This window comes from Trachypithecus francoisi, unplaced genomic scaffold (assembly GCF_009764315.1).
Source record: "Trachypithecus francoisi isolate TF-2019V2 unplaced genomic scaffold, Tfra_2.0 Lachesis_group5, whole genome shotgun sequence".
Lineage (NCBI taxonomy): Eukaryota > Metazoa > Chordata > Mammalia > Primates > Cercopithecidae > Trachypithecus > Trachypithecus francoisi.
In genome coordinates this window covers 26,945,015-26,960,143 of record NW_022681470.1, presented here as the reverse complement: position 1 = coordinate 26,960,143, position 15,129 = coordinate 26,945,015, and the positions used below count along the sequence as shown (strand labels likewise).

Here is a 15,129-nt window from a genome sequence, read left to right as displayed (position 1 = left end):
CAGAGTCATATAAATAAATTATTATAATCTTTTCATGTTTCCCAGACATCATCATATTGGTGGTGTTTATTTTGAGAGTACAGACTTTTATATCAGCAGCACTGGGATCCAATTTGTGATTGGTCCTTTAACCAGTCACATGACCTTGGGCTATTTTCTTAAACTCTCTAAGGCTCCATTTCTATACTTATAAAGGGCAAACACCTATCTCACAGGGCTGTTGAAAGAATTAAGCAAACTCATAGATGTAAAGAACTTAGCATTCACTGAGTGCTTATTATTAGTATTTTCCCACCACTTGAAAGGAAATTCCAAAGGGCTGAGGTGAGGAAGAGACAGAAAAGTTCTTCTCATGTACTTTCTGATCCAAGGAAAGGCCAAACAGTTCACATCTCAGAGATAAACTTACATTTCCTTTCAAGAAACGGATATGTTAATTTGCTCACCCATTGTAATAATTTCAGCATGTATACCAAAATAGCATGATGTACACCTTAACTCATACGATTTTTAAAAAGAAATGGTGGCTAGACTCAGAGCAATACTCAGAAAGGCCTAATGAATAAGACTCAAAACGTCACTAGGTATTTCATTGTTTGATGGGCCTGATTCTCATAATGTAATTTATGTTTTAACAATACATATTGTCAAAGAACATCTGGTAGACACAGAGGGCCTGTCTGCCACATTACTTTTTCCTTCTTGACAAATATTCCTAGAGGGGGTGAGAATCAGACATTCTTCCAGGACATCCTTTTGTTCTTGAAATAACCCAAATCGTTTCTGTACATGTATTTAATCCAACGGTGCAGGAAAATTGCAGCCTTCTTATTCTTGCTAAGGTTCCAAATGCAGGTGTGAGCTGACTTCCCAAGAAACTCTTTTAAAGAGTTCCTGTCAAGAGACTGCTTAATTATATCTCTAGGGCATAGCATGGACATATTACATGAATTTAAATTTTCTTATTGTTTTCTGATCTTAGTCACTGAAGACAACGAAGACCCTGAAGACATTCAGGCACTGAAGACAATTTTGGAGTACCTTCCCAGCTTGCCTCCTCCTTTAACTGTGCTCCTTACCTATAGCCCATAGTTGTGTTACCAGAAAGGGGTCTCAATCCAGACCCAAACAGAGGGTTCTTGGATCTCACACACACAAAAAAAGAATTCGAGCAGAGTCCATAGAGTAAATTGAAAACAAGTGTATTTAAAAAGCAAAGGAATAAAGCATGGCTATTCCATAGGCAGAGCAGCCCCCAAGGGCTGCTGGTTGCCCATTTTTATGATTATTTCTTGATTATATGCTAAATAAGGGGTAGATTTTTAATGCTACCCCATTTTAGACCACAGAGGGTGACTTCTTGACACTGCTATGGCATTTGTAAACTGTCATGGTGCTGGTGGGAGCGTAGCAGTGAGGAAAACCAGAGGTCCCTCTCATTGCCATCTTGGTTTATGGTGGGTTTTAGCCAGCTTCCTTACTGCAGCCTGTTTTATCAGCAACGTCTTTATGACCTGTATTTTGTGCTGACCTCCTGTTTCATCCTGTGACTGGGAATGCCTTAACTGCTTGGGAATGCAGCCCAGTAGGTCTCAGCATTATTTTACCCAGCTCCTATTCAAGATGGAGTTGCTTTGGCTCAAAGGCCTCTGAGAGTTGGGGGTGGTCAGAAAGAGAGAGACAAAGTCATACTGCAAAATGTGACCTTACTCCCTGGCCACAGTTGATTGACAGGACAAGAAGTGAGACTCTGCCAGAACAATTGGTGACCATTCTCAGTGAAATGAGAATTGAAAGCAAGGGCAAGGGCTACCAAGACAGAGATAGTCCATCACTCCATCATTTGTTCCATGGCTGAAACCAGAACATGCAAACTGGGAAGCTGAGGTTGCCCCTGTTTTCTGTTATGTGGACTAGGGAGCAGAGAATGCCACCCACAAGGAAAGAGAAAACTCAAGCATATGTTCAGAGCAAAGCAAAGCTTGAATAGAAAGAGTCTATTTCCTGGTTTCTGGCAGCTTTCTCATCTCTGGTCGCATCCCAAGGTCTTGGCTGCATTCTTGCCATTGAGTTTTATATCAACCGTGCATCCATATACTAAACATTCCTCTTTTCACCTAGCTCAACCTGCGATCCAATCATTGATGTAATTGATATACTGAGCTTCAATCATCTTTTCCCAGCACCTTGATTTTTTGTTGTTGTTGTTCTGAACATATTGCCTGAGTTCTCTGTCTTCTGTTTCCCTTAGAGTGCTCTGGCCCTACATTTTGTACACAGGAAGGTATGTTTTCTTACTTAGAGGCCACATATGACTAGATTACCTTACCTGCACTTATATTGCCAGTTTGCTTACATCTAACATGGACTCTTTCCTCTCTAGGGAAGTGCTTATTACCCCATTCCTCAATTTCCATAGAGAGGCAAAGATTTCCATTCCACTTCCAGGAGAGAACAGTAAGGGAAGAGGGGACATTTCTGTCCCTTTTCTATATCTTACTCATTCCTTCTCACAGTCAAAGTAGTGCTCCTCTCATTAGGATTTGGAAAAGTGATTAGACTCACAAAGCAAGCTGTGGTCTTTTCGCTTGCTCCTATTTCACTGTGGAAAGAAAGCATAGAGATGTGTCAATCCTTTTCTCCTTTCCTGTCAGGGCTGTCCATTCTCCCTCGATCAAGGGAGATTGTAGATCTCTTTGTATCTGTCTTGGCAAATATTAACCCATCACACTAGACTATTTTGTTTTGGGGAGGGGATGGGGTGCAGTGGACAGGCAGGGGTAATCATATCCCAAGATCTAGACTTGTGAGTTAGGAAGAGGTAGGACATGGGAAGAAGGTTTGGAATGCAGATCCAAGATGCATTCTCCAACTTTGCTTTATATATAGTAAACTAATATGTGATCCTTGGTCCTCAAGTCTATTTAAAAATTGACTAAATCATTTAGATAAGAGAATATGATTGGTCTCTTGGAATCCTCACCAGTGTTGAAGATACTTTAAGAAATGCTGAGTTGCATTAAATAAATAAACATCTATCTAGAGAATAAGGTGTATGCCTTAGGACTCTGCAATGTTATTGCCTATTAAAAGATATATAATGTGTCAATCGATCTTAGTTGTTCTGCTTTATTCCCTAAACTAGTAAAAGGTAATATATTTTACCCAGTGGCTGTAGTCAAACACCTTTAAATCTTCCTTGATTCCTTTCTTTGCCTCACTAACCACGATCACCAAATGATCACCAGTTCCTATTGATTTTCCCTTCCCAATGTTTCATCTATCCCTTGAACTGCCTAAGTTCAAGCCCTTCTATCTGTAGCTTTCATTATTGCTGTAGATTTCTAGCTGCCTTCTTTGCTTCTAACTCTCTTTCTAAGGTGTAGCAAGATTTATTTTTGTGAAATAATCTGATGAGATGAGTGCCCTGACTAAAAACCTTAGGTAGCCTCTTTGCACAATCTGCCCCAACCTAGCAAGTCTCAGCAACTTCATTTTCTTCCATCTTGTTTTACCATGTCCTGATACCTCTACATCTGTAGCCACCATGCTCCCATTTGATAACTGAGCCATGTGGATATATTCACCATATCTTAAATTACATGTTTTTTCACATGCAATTAAATGCCCAATGATTTCCCTATGCCTGCCCAGACTCTACCTCACTGCCTCAAGAACAACCACTTATCCTTGGAGTTCCACGTAAAAATTTAAATCATATGTGCAGTAGATTCACATTTGCTCCTCATCGCTATTTCCAAACTATTCTCTTTCTTTCTCTCCTCACTAGGTACTCTAGGGGTTAACCTTACATCAATCATATTACCCATAATCCCTCATTGTTTATGTCACCAACCAGCCCCCAGGTAATACCCCTTTATTTCCCACTGATTTTAGTTCTTGGTTCACTTTCACCCTACCCAATACGACTTATGTCCTAATTCTTGGATGACTGCAATACACCCATTAGAGATTCGATCTAACACTCTAGCGTCTCAGTTTCTTAAACTCCTCTTTTTCAGTGATCTGACCCTCATACTACCTCAGTCATACAGTTATATGTTCATAACCCTAGACCTTCTGATCACCAATAATCCCTGTATAATCTCAGTTTATCCCATTCTCTGATCATAACTTCCATCTATCACTTTATTCTAATTCCTCAATTCCAACTTCACCAGGATCTGCAATTCATTCCTCTTCCTATCTTTTCACTGTCTGTAACCTCATTAATATCCTCTCTTTCATACTTATTCATCTTAAGGTTAATTAGCATATTCAGTTATTTGTATACACTCTCAATTCCTTGTCCCTGCTATACTCACTTGAAAAAAATCACAACCCTGTTTAAATTTATCATTGTGCCTACAACCATGCAAAAGAATGAGCTGAAGACAAATGCACAAGATTATGAACCTTAAGTTAGCCTGTCTGCTGCTTGATGCTCATACTACACTGTTCCAATGCATTCATTCTACTGTATACTTGATGGCTATTTTGTTCTTTCTCCTCTGTTCTCAAACCCACAATACACCACCTCAGTCTTTACTCTCAGATAATGATCTTTTTTTTTTCTACTTCACTTAGAAAATTAAAGCAAATAAAAAGAGATTTCCATAGACACTCACCACCCCCTCCAGAATCTGCACACATAAACTCCCACTGCTTCTAGGAAAGATTTATTTATCATGTTCCTATTTAAAATTCAATCTTCCCATTTGCAAACCAGATTCTATCTTGTCTTAACTACTCAATGACATTATGTTAGCAATTCCTCTCTTAAATCATTAATTTTTCCATCTCTATCAAATCTTTCCCATCAATATACATACACACAATAAAATTATTTCTTCCACCTTCAGCTGAAACTACAAGAATCCTAGAAGAAAACCTAGGAATCACCATTCTGGGCATTGGCCTTGGAAATAATTTATGACTAAATCCTCAAAAGCATTGCAACAAAAAGAGAATTTGACAAATGGGACCTAATTAAACCAAAGAGCTTCTGCACAGCCAAAGAAACCATTAACAAAATAAACAGACAACCTACATAATGGGAGAAAATATTCACAATATGCATACGATAAAGTTCTAATATCCAGGATCTATAAGGAACTTAAACAATTCAGTAAGCAAAAAACAAATAACCTCATTAAAAAGTGGGCAAAAGACATGAACAGACGCTTCTCAAAAGAAAACATCCAAGCAGCCAACAAACATGAAAAAAATGTTCAACATCACTAATCATCAGAGAAATCTCAAGTCAATACCACAATAAGATACCATCTGACACCAGACAGAATGGCTGCTATTAAAAAGTCAAAAAACAGCAGACACTAACGAGGCTGCAGAGAAAAAGGAATGCTTACACACTGCTGGAAATAACGTAAATTAGTTCAGCCACTGTGGAAAGAAGTTTGAAAATTTCTCAAAGAATTTAAAATGAAACAACTGTTCCACCCAGTAATCCCATTACTGGCTATATACCCAAAGGAAAACAAATCATTCTACCAAAAAGACACATGCATGTGTATGTTCACTGCAGCAATATTCACAATAGCAAAGACATGGAATCAACCTAGGTGTCCATCAATAGTAGATTAGATAAAGAAAATGTGGTACATATACACCATCGAATAATACATGGTCATAAAAAAGAATGAACTTATGTCCTTTGCTGCAACATGGATGCAGCTGGAGACCATTATTCCTAAGTGAATTAATTCAGGAACAGAAAAACAAATACCACATGTTCTCACTTGTAAGTGAAAGCTATGCATTGGGTACTCATAGATGTAAAGATGGCAACAGTAGACACTGGGGACTCCTAGAGGGGGAAGGAAGAGAGGTAGGCAAGGGTTGAAAAACTATTGGGTACTATGCTCACTACCTGGGTGACAGAATCAATCATACCCCAAACGTCAGCATCACACAATATATCCATGTAACAAACCTGCACATATACCCCTGAATCTAAAACAAAAGTTGAAAGTATATGAAAAATTATTTCTTCCATCTTATAAACAAGAATCTTTCTCTTAATCCTACTTCCCTTGCCTGACATTGCCTTACTCGCTTGCAAATTCGTCTCTCTTTCCAGCAAAAACTCCTTGAAAGAGTTTTCTGTACTCCTTCTCTCTAATTCTTCTCTTTCCAAACTTAATTATATCTATTCCAATCCAATTTTTGGTCCTACCTAGTCTACCAAAATTGCAACAGTCAATTATCAGTTCTCTTCTTATCTGACTTATTAGAAATATTTGATATATTCGATTCCTCTGTCCTCCTGGATAAACTTTCTTCATTTGGCTTCCAGAACACCCTACTCTTGATTTAATTTACTGGTCTACTTTATTGGTCAGTCCTCCTTCATATCCTTTAATGGTTTTTCCTTTTCTTCCCAAACTTAATGATTATGCATTCTAGGATTCATCCTTTGTTCTTTTCTCTGTTTTTACTCATTCCTTTGGTAATCTTAAACAGTATCTCTATGACCTTAAACAGTATCTCTATGCTGATGGCTCCCAATATTCCATCTCCAGCCTAGTAGTCTCTCCCGAACTTAGATTTGCATATTCAATTGGCTCCTCAACATTTTCACTTGGTGTCGTACCAACACTCACCAATGTTGAGTTTGAGCTGCTCTAATCCCTGATCTTCTTTCACCATGAAAACTGTTTTACCACCAACTTTCCCTATCTCACATGATAGAAACTATGTTCTCCTGGTAGTTCAGGCCAAACATTTGACACTCACCTTTGACTTTTCCTTTATTACACCCTCTCACCCAACCATTCAGCAAATCTAGTTGGTTTTAGTTTTGTGTATACGCAGAACCCAAACGCTTCTCACTACTTTCAGTGCTACACCCTGGTATGAGCCACCATCACTTCTCTCCTGAAATGCAGCAATATTCTAACATAGGGGAAAGCAACGTTTTACATAGGGAGTAATATGGTAAGTATTTCTTTGTTTCATGGGCCATACAGTCATTGTGGCAACTACTCACCTCTATTATGGTAATGCAAATGGGCCTGGCTATGTCCCAATAAAAGTTTATTTACAAAAAGCAATAAGCCAGATTTGGATCATGAACCATAGTTTACCAAGTCCTTGTCTAACTGGTCTCCTTGCTTCCATTCTTACCCCAGTTATCATTTCTTGACACAGAAGCGAGGATCGTTTTTTTTTTTTTTTTTTTTTTTTTTTTTGAGACGGAGTCTCGCTCTGTCACCGGACTGGAGTGCAGTGGCCGGATCTCAGCTCACTGCAAGCTCCGCCTCCCGGTTCCCGCCATTCTCCTGCCTCAGCCTCCCGAGTAGCTGGGACTACAGGCGCCGCCACCTCGCCCGGCTAGTTTTTTGTATTTTATTTTTAGTAGAGACGGGGTTTCACAGTGTTAGCCAGGATGGTCTCGATCTCCTGACCTCATGATCCGCCCGTCTCGGCCTCCCAAAGTGCTGGGATTACAGGCGAGGATCGTTTTAAGACATAAGTCATATGCCACTTCTCTGCAATGCTCCACTTCTCACTAAGAATAAAAGTGAAAGTCCTTTCAATGACCTACAAGATCCGACATAATCTTGCCCCAGTCATATTCCTGAACCTCATATATGACTACACTCTCTCCTTCATTCACTGCTGCAGCTGCACTGACCTCTTGCTATCTCTCAAATGAGCCAGGCACGCTCAAGACTTAGGGCATCGCACTAGCTATTCCCTTTTCCCCCAGATATCAACATGGCTTATGCCCTCATCTTTGCATTTCTTTTCTCAAATGCCACCTCTTCAATGAAGCCAATACCGACCACTCTTGGAAGTTACAAACATCCCCCGTGAATTCCAATCCCCCTTTTCTACTCTATTCCCTTCCCCACCACTTTCTAACATAAAAATAATTTACTTATTTATATTTATGACCTCTCCACCTCTCCTAGAATATAAGCTCTATAAGGCCAGGGACCTTGGTTTTATTCCTGGATGTAGCCTGAGATCCTTGAGCAGTGCCTGGCACATAGTACGCATTAAAAAATGTCTTGAGGCCGGGCACGATGGCTCATGCCTGTAATCCCAGCACTTTGGGAGGCCAAGGCAGGTGCACTACTTAAGCTCAGGAGTTCGAGACCAGCCTGGGCAACATGGCAAAACCCCGTCTCTACTAAAAATAAAAAAATTAGCCACACGCCCATAATCCCAGCTACTTGGGAGGCTGGGGCACAAGAATCACTTGCACGTGGGAGGCGGAGGTTGCAGTGAGCCAAGATCATGTCACTGCACTGCAGCCTGGGCGAAAGAGCAAGACTCTGTCTCAAAAAAACAGAACAAAACAAAACCAAAAAATGTGTTCAATGAATGAATCTCTGTAACCTCCCCCAAATCCCAGAGATGGAGTGAGTTATTCTTTTACCTATATTATTTTAACTTTTTGTATATACCACTCATTTAGTCCATTTTATACTGAATTATTACTATCATTTATGTATCTATCTGTACCATTACTGACCCATGATCTTTTAAGACATTTTCTATATGTTTATTTGCTGAAACTAATACAGTGTCTGTCATGCAACAAAAGATCAAACTGTGCCAACTTAATGAATGTACAAAAGTGCCATATATACGTAGTTCTCTGACACCAAATTACTAGCTCTGGAAGTCAGCTATTGTTTTAAAAGTCTCTCCTCAACCCCCACTCTAAATACATGTATACACACACTCCACTAATAGAGATAACTTAAAACTATTTTTCACATATTTGCTTAATTAGCTTGCAGTGACCTCTGCAAAAACACTGGCCTCTGATGATTATAAGAGGTAGTTTTTTGGCATGGACACCAAAGCATCAAAGAGTCAGCTGGAACTAAGGAAAGCAATAACACAACTGGTTTTAATTACTCATGACAGGCAGCTGAAGATATCTGACACAGGCCTTCTCTCCAATACATCACTCAAAACAGGCCAGTTACAGGAAATGGTGGAGAGAAAAAAAAATCAAGATGGGGCCAAAATGTGTCCATAATACAAAGCAGATCATCTTTCACGTGGATGACCTTATTCACTTTGTTTTATATTTTTATGATGGGCCCAAATCTATAAAACTGCTGATGCTTTAAGACTTTGCATGCTTCTATGCCAGTGCTTAGGATTGGTGGCTCAGGTTCTCAAAAAAGGAAGTAGATGAAGAGTGCACCCATTCATGAATCACTATATAAATCAAGAGGTCCTCCAAAGTTCATCTAGGATTGCAGGCATGTTTGCAATTAGCTCATCTGTGACATCAGGTGAGCACCCTCTAATCAACATTCACAGAAGGATTAACGTCATCTATAACCTAGTTTCTTCTGACCTCTTGCATAGCAGGAAATGAGTAAGGATTTTGTTATTAATATAACCTACTCACAATTGCAACATATCTATCTCTCTTATCAAGTGTACACACTCACCTAATGAAACTATGGACTTCAGATTGCTCATATCCTCGGATTGTCTCCTCTTAAAAAAAAAAAAAAAAAAAAAGGGGAGGGCTGGGCGCGGTGGCTCAGGCCTGTAATTCTAGCACTTTGGGAGGCCGAGGTGGGCAGATCACCCTAGATTGGGAGTTCAAGATCAGTCTGACCAACATGGATAAACCCCATCTCTACTAAAAATACAAAATTAGCCAGGCGTGGTGGCACATGCCTGTAATCCCAGCTACTCGGGAAGCTGAGGCAGGAGAACAGCTTAAACCCAGGAGGCGGAGGTTGCGTGCGGAGAGCCGAAATCGCGCCATTGCACTCCAGCCTGGGCAACAAGAGTGAAACTCCGTCTCCAAAAAAAAAAAAAGAGAGAGAGAGAGAGAGAAAGACAGATTTCCTAACTAGGCAGGATTTTACCTCAGGATCCAGTCTTGCTACAATCTTCTCCCAGATGCTTGCCCGATCCCAGTGTGCACCCAGCTTCTTGTTTCTGTGCACTTCCTGATTCTCGCCACTTGCATTGTTGTTTGATTACTGTTTTGACCAGTTTTGCACACCGTAGTTCTCATGGAACTTAAAAAGCCCGTCGATTTTCCTGCTGCTTTGTTCTGATTCCTGTTTGATTCCTTCAGAAGTCAAGAATATCCCAAGTCCTTCTACTTGTATTATCACCTTACATTATTTCAGCAAAGCTTTCGAGTTCCTGAAGTGTAGTAGGGACGGTAATAGAGACTGAGACTCTAACCGTGAATACTCCATCAGGGAGCTCAGAATTTAATAGAGGAGATGGCAAGTAAACAGACGATTATGAAGTCACGGAAGTGCTGTGATATGGCAAGCAGAGGGGAACCCAGAATAGGGGTGCTTAGCCCAGCACCAGGGAGTAAGGGAAGCTTTCCTGGAGTCAGCAACATCTAAGTGGTCTGGGCCTAACAAAAATTAAAAATAAAATATATATGCCAAGGAAGTAACATGTAAAAATGCCACAAATTATGGCTCCCTATGGGACCTACAAGTACTTAAGTATAGGTGCAGGAGTGGAGAGGGAAGCCAGGGCCAAATCACAAAAGGCTTTATATGCCATTGTAAGGAGACAGAAATTAATCCTCTTGGTGGTGGAGAGTCATTGAAAGTTTAGCATCAAGATGATGCTAGCCTCGTAGAAGGAGTTGGGAAGGAGTCCTTTCTCCTCAGTTTTTTAGAGTAGTTTCTGTAGGAATGGTACCAGCTCTTCTTTGTACGTCTAGTAGAATTCAGCTGTGAATTCATCAGGTCCTGGCCTTTTTTTGGTTGGTAGGCTATTTATTACTGATTCAATTTCAGAGCTCATTATTGGTCTATTCAGGGAATAAACTTCTTCCTTGCTCAGTCTTGAGAGTGTGTATGTGTCCAGGAATTTATTCATCTCTTTTAGGTTTTCTAGTCTGTGTGTGTAGATGTGGTCATAGTAGTCTCTGATGGTTGTTTTTGTATCTGTGAGGTCAGTAGTAACATTTCCTTTATCATTTCTAATTGTGTTTATTTGGGTCTTTTTTCTTCTTTATTAGTCTAAGTAGTGGTCTATCAGTTTTCTTTCTCTTTTTCTTTTTTTTTTTTTTTTTCTTTTTTTGAGTCTCGCTCTGTCACCAGGCTGGAGTGCAGTGGCGCCATCTCGGCTCACTGCAAGCTTCGCCTCCCGGATTCACGCCATTCTCCTGCCTTAGCCTCCTGAGTAGCTGGGACTACAGGCGCCTGCCACCACGCCCAGCTAATTTTTTGTATTTTTACTAGAGACGGGGTTTCACCATGTTAGCCAGGATGGTCTGAATCTCCTGACCTCGTGATCCACCCGTCTCAGCCTCCCAAAGTGCTGGGATTACAGGCATGAGCCACAGTGCCTGGCATTTCTTGTTTTTTTTTCCAAAAAAGAACAAAACAAAACAAAACAAAAAACAACTCTTGGATTCATTGATCTTTTGAATGTTTTTTCGTGTTTCAGTTTCCTTCATTTCAGCTCTTTTTTTTGTTATTTCTCATCTTCTGCTACCACTGTGGTTGATTTGTTCTTGCTTCTCCAGTTCTTTCCATTGTGAAGTTAGTTTGTTAATTTTAGGTCTTTCTAACTTTCTGATGTGGGCATTTAGTGCTATGAATTTCCCTCTTAATATTGCCTTAGCTGTGTCCCAGAGATTCTGACATATTGTATCTTTGTTCTCATTATTTTCAAAGAACGTCTTGATTTCTGTCTTAATTTCATTATTTACCCAATATTCATTCAGAAGCATGTTGTTTAATTTCCATGTAATTGCATGGTTTTGAGCAATTTTCAGTCTTCTATTTTTATTGTGCTGTGGTCTGAGAGTGTGTTTGGTATGATTTCAGTTCTTTTACATTTGTTGAGAATTGTTCTATGTCCAATTATGTTGTTGATTTTAGAGTACGTGCCATCTGGCAATCAGAAGAGTGTATATTCTGCTGGTTTTGGGTGGAGAGTTCTGTAAAGGTCTATCAAACCCATTTGACCTAATATTGAGTTTAGGTCCTGAATATCTTTGTTAATTTTCAGACTTCATGATCTAACATTGTCAGTGGAGTGTTGAAGTCTCCCACTATTATTCTGTGGGAATCTATTTCTCTTTGTGGGTCTCTAAGAACTCGCTTTATGAATCTGGATGCTCCTGTGTTGGGTGCATATATATTTAGGACAGTTAGGTATTTTTGCTGAATTGGACCCTTTACCTTTATGTAATTCCCTTCTTCATCTTTTTTTTTATCATTGTTGGTTTGAAATCTGTTTTGTCTGAAATTAGAATTGCTATGAATTTCCTATATCTAGAAAACCCTATAGTCTCAGCCCAAAAGCTCCTTCAGCTGATAAATAACTTCATCAAAGTTTCAGGATACAAAATCAATGTATAAAAAACAGTAGCATTCCTATACACCAACAACAGTCAAACCAAGATCCAAATCAGAAGGCAATCCTACTCAAAAATGTAACAAAAAGAATAAAATACATAGGAATACAGCTAACAAGGGAGGTAAATGATCTCTACAATGAGAATTACAAAATACTGTTCAAAGAAATCAGAGAAGACACAAATGGAAAACACTCCATGCTCATGGAAAGAAAAAATTAATATCATTAAAATGGTTATACTGCCCAAAATGATTAACAGATTCAATGCTATTTCTATGAAACTACCAAAGACATTCTTCACAGAACTAGAAGAAACTATTTTAAAATTCATATGGAACCAAAAAAGAGTCTGAATTGCCAAGACAATCCTAAGCAAAAAGAACAAAGCTGGAGGTATCATGTTACCCTACTCCAACAAGGCTAGAGTAACCAAAACAGCATGTTACCAGTACAAAAACAGGCACATAGACCAATGAAACAGAATAGAGAGCCAAGGAATAAGGCCACATATCTGCAACCATCTGATCTTCGATAAAGCTAACAAAAAATGAGCAATGGGGAAAAGACTCCCTATTTAATAAATGGTGCTGGGATAACTGGTTAGCCATTTGCAAAAAATTGAAGCTGGACCCCTTTCTTATACCATATACAAAAATGAACTTAAGAGGAATTAACGACTTAAATGTAAAACCCAAAACTATAAAAACCCTGGAAGACAACCGAGAGAATACTATTCTGGACATAGAAACAAGCAAAGATTTCATGAAAAGCACACCAAAAGCAATCACAACAAAAGCAAAAATTGTCAAGTGGGATCTAATTAAACTTAAGAGCTTCTGCACAGCAAAAGAAACTATCAACAGAGTAAACAGACAACCTACGGAATGGGAGAAAATACTTACAAACAATGCATCTGACAAACATCTGATATCTGGCATCTGTAAGAAACTTAAATTTGCAAGAGAAAAACAACCCCATTAAAAAATGGGCAAAAGGATATGAACAGACACTTCTCAAAAGAAGACATGTGGCCAAGAACCACATGAAAAAGAGCTCGATATCACTGATTATTAGAGAAATGCAAATCAAAACCACAATGAGATACCATCTCACACCAGTCAGAATGGCATTATTTAAAAGTCAAAAAATAACAGATGCTGGCGAGGTTGCAAAGAAAAAGTAACATTTATATACTGTTAATGGGAGTGTAAATTAATTCAACCATTGTGGAAAGCAGTATGGCGATTCCTCAAAGAGCTAAAAGCAGAACTACCATTCCACCCCTCAGCAATCCCATTACTAGGTACTTACCCAGAGAAATATAAATCACTGTACCATAAAGAAACATGTATGCAAATGTTCATTGCAGCACTGTTCACAATAGCAAAGGCATGGAATCAACATAAATGCCCATCAATGACAGATTGGATAAAGAAAATGTGGTACATACACACCATGGAATACTATGCAGCCATAAAAAAAGAATGAAATCATGTCTTTTCCAGGAACATGGATGGAGCTGGAGGCTATTATCCTTACCAAACTAATTCAGGAACAGAAAACCAAATACTGCATGTTCTCACTTATAAGTGGGAGCTAAATGATAAAAATTTATCAACACAAAGAAGGAAACAATAGCCACTGGGGTCTACTTGAGCAGTGAGGGTGGAAGAGAGAGGGGAGCAGAAAAAGTAACTGTTGGGTACTGGGCTTAATACCTGAGTCAGATGAAACAACATGTACAACAAACCCCTGTGACATGTGTTTACCTATGTAACCTTCACATGTACCCCCAAACCTAAAATAAAACTTTTGGAAAAGGAAATTTATACATGGCATGATCAGATTCATATTTTAGAAGGACTGGCATCAATGCGGACTATGGATTTCATCATCCAACGATTTCCCTTGAACCTGGTCCATACTTTTGCTTCCCTTGCCTTACCTTTCTCTGGTTCTGAGGAGCTCAGCTCCACACCTCTTTCCCATCAATGTCCTCAAACAAAACTAGTGATCAGAATCAGTGACCAACTTAACAAAACAATATATCATGGAGATCAAGTTTGAGAATCTCTATTTATAAGTCTCCCTCAAGTGATTCTGAGGCAGCTGGACTATGGACCAGTATTTGGGAAATAATATAGGTTGTCAATTGTATCACTAGTTTTCAGATGTGTTGATAAACTTGAGCAGTGTGTTTCGCTTACTCAATTAGATTGAAGAGGACTGGAGTAGGTCTCACGCTAAATGTGTGCTTTCCACAGTTTCTATGACAACTACCAAAGGCAGAAAAATCAGTCCTTTACTTGCATCCTTCAAGAACTTCCACTTGTTCTTTGAATAACATGTCCAAACCTTAACATGACCTGTAGTGTACATGATCTGGCTCCAATTTCCCTCAAGCCACCCTTTACTTTGTACCCGTTATTAACAATATAAAGCCAGGTCAGGGGAGAAGGGGTGTTGATACTATTTACTCCCAATGTCTACTTTCTCAATTAAATTAAGCATAGATACAGAATTGGGAAATTGGACAGAGCAATAAAAATCTGAAAAATTTCTAAGGAGAATAATATGTGATTTAGGATGAAAAAAGGGAATGATGATCAACCTCAATGACCCAACTGAGTTGAAAATCAGGTATCAGTATCAGCAGGAAAATTGTGTCATTCCCTCCATAAGCTCAGAAACCCATAGCAGAGAATATTGACAACTGTGTCAATCAGCTTGTGAATATTGGCAAAGCAGAAAGTCAAGGGTTAAGAGAATTAAGGATAC

The 15,129-nt window shown here is 39.2% G+C and overlaps 1 long non-coding RNA gene across 2 annotated transcripts in view; it reads right to left on the bottom strand.

Annotated features, from left to right (window-relative positions):
* The window catches only part of LOC117075112, a 75,309-nt gene extending 65,122 nt beyond the window's left edge, over window positions 1-10,187 (bottom strand). For both annotated transcript variants that reach the window (XR_004433852.1, XR_004433853.1), the window contains exon 1: window positions 9,873-10,187. This is a non-coding gene — a long non-coding RNA (uncharacterized LOC117075112). The remainder of the gene's footprint in view (window positions 1-9,872) is intronic.
* Between the last annotated feature and the right edge of the window lie 4,942 nt (window positions 10,188-15,129).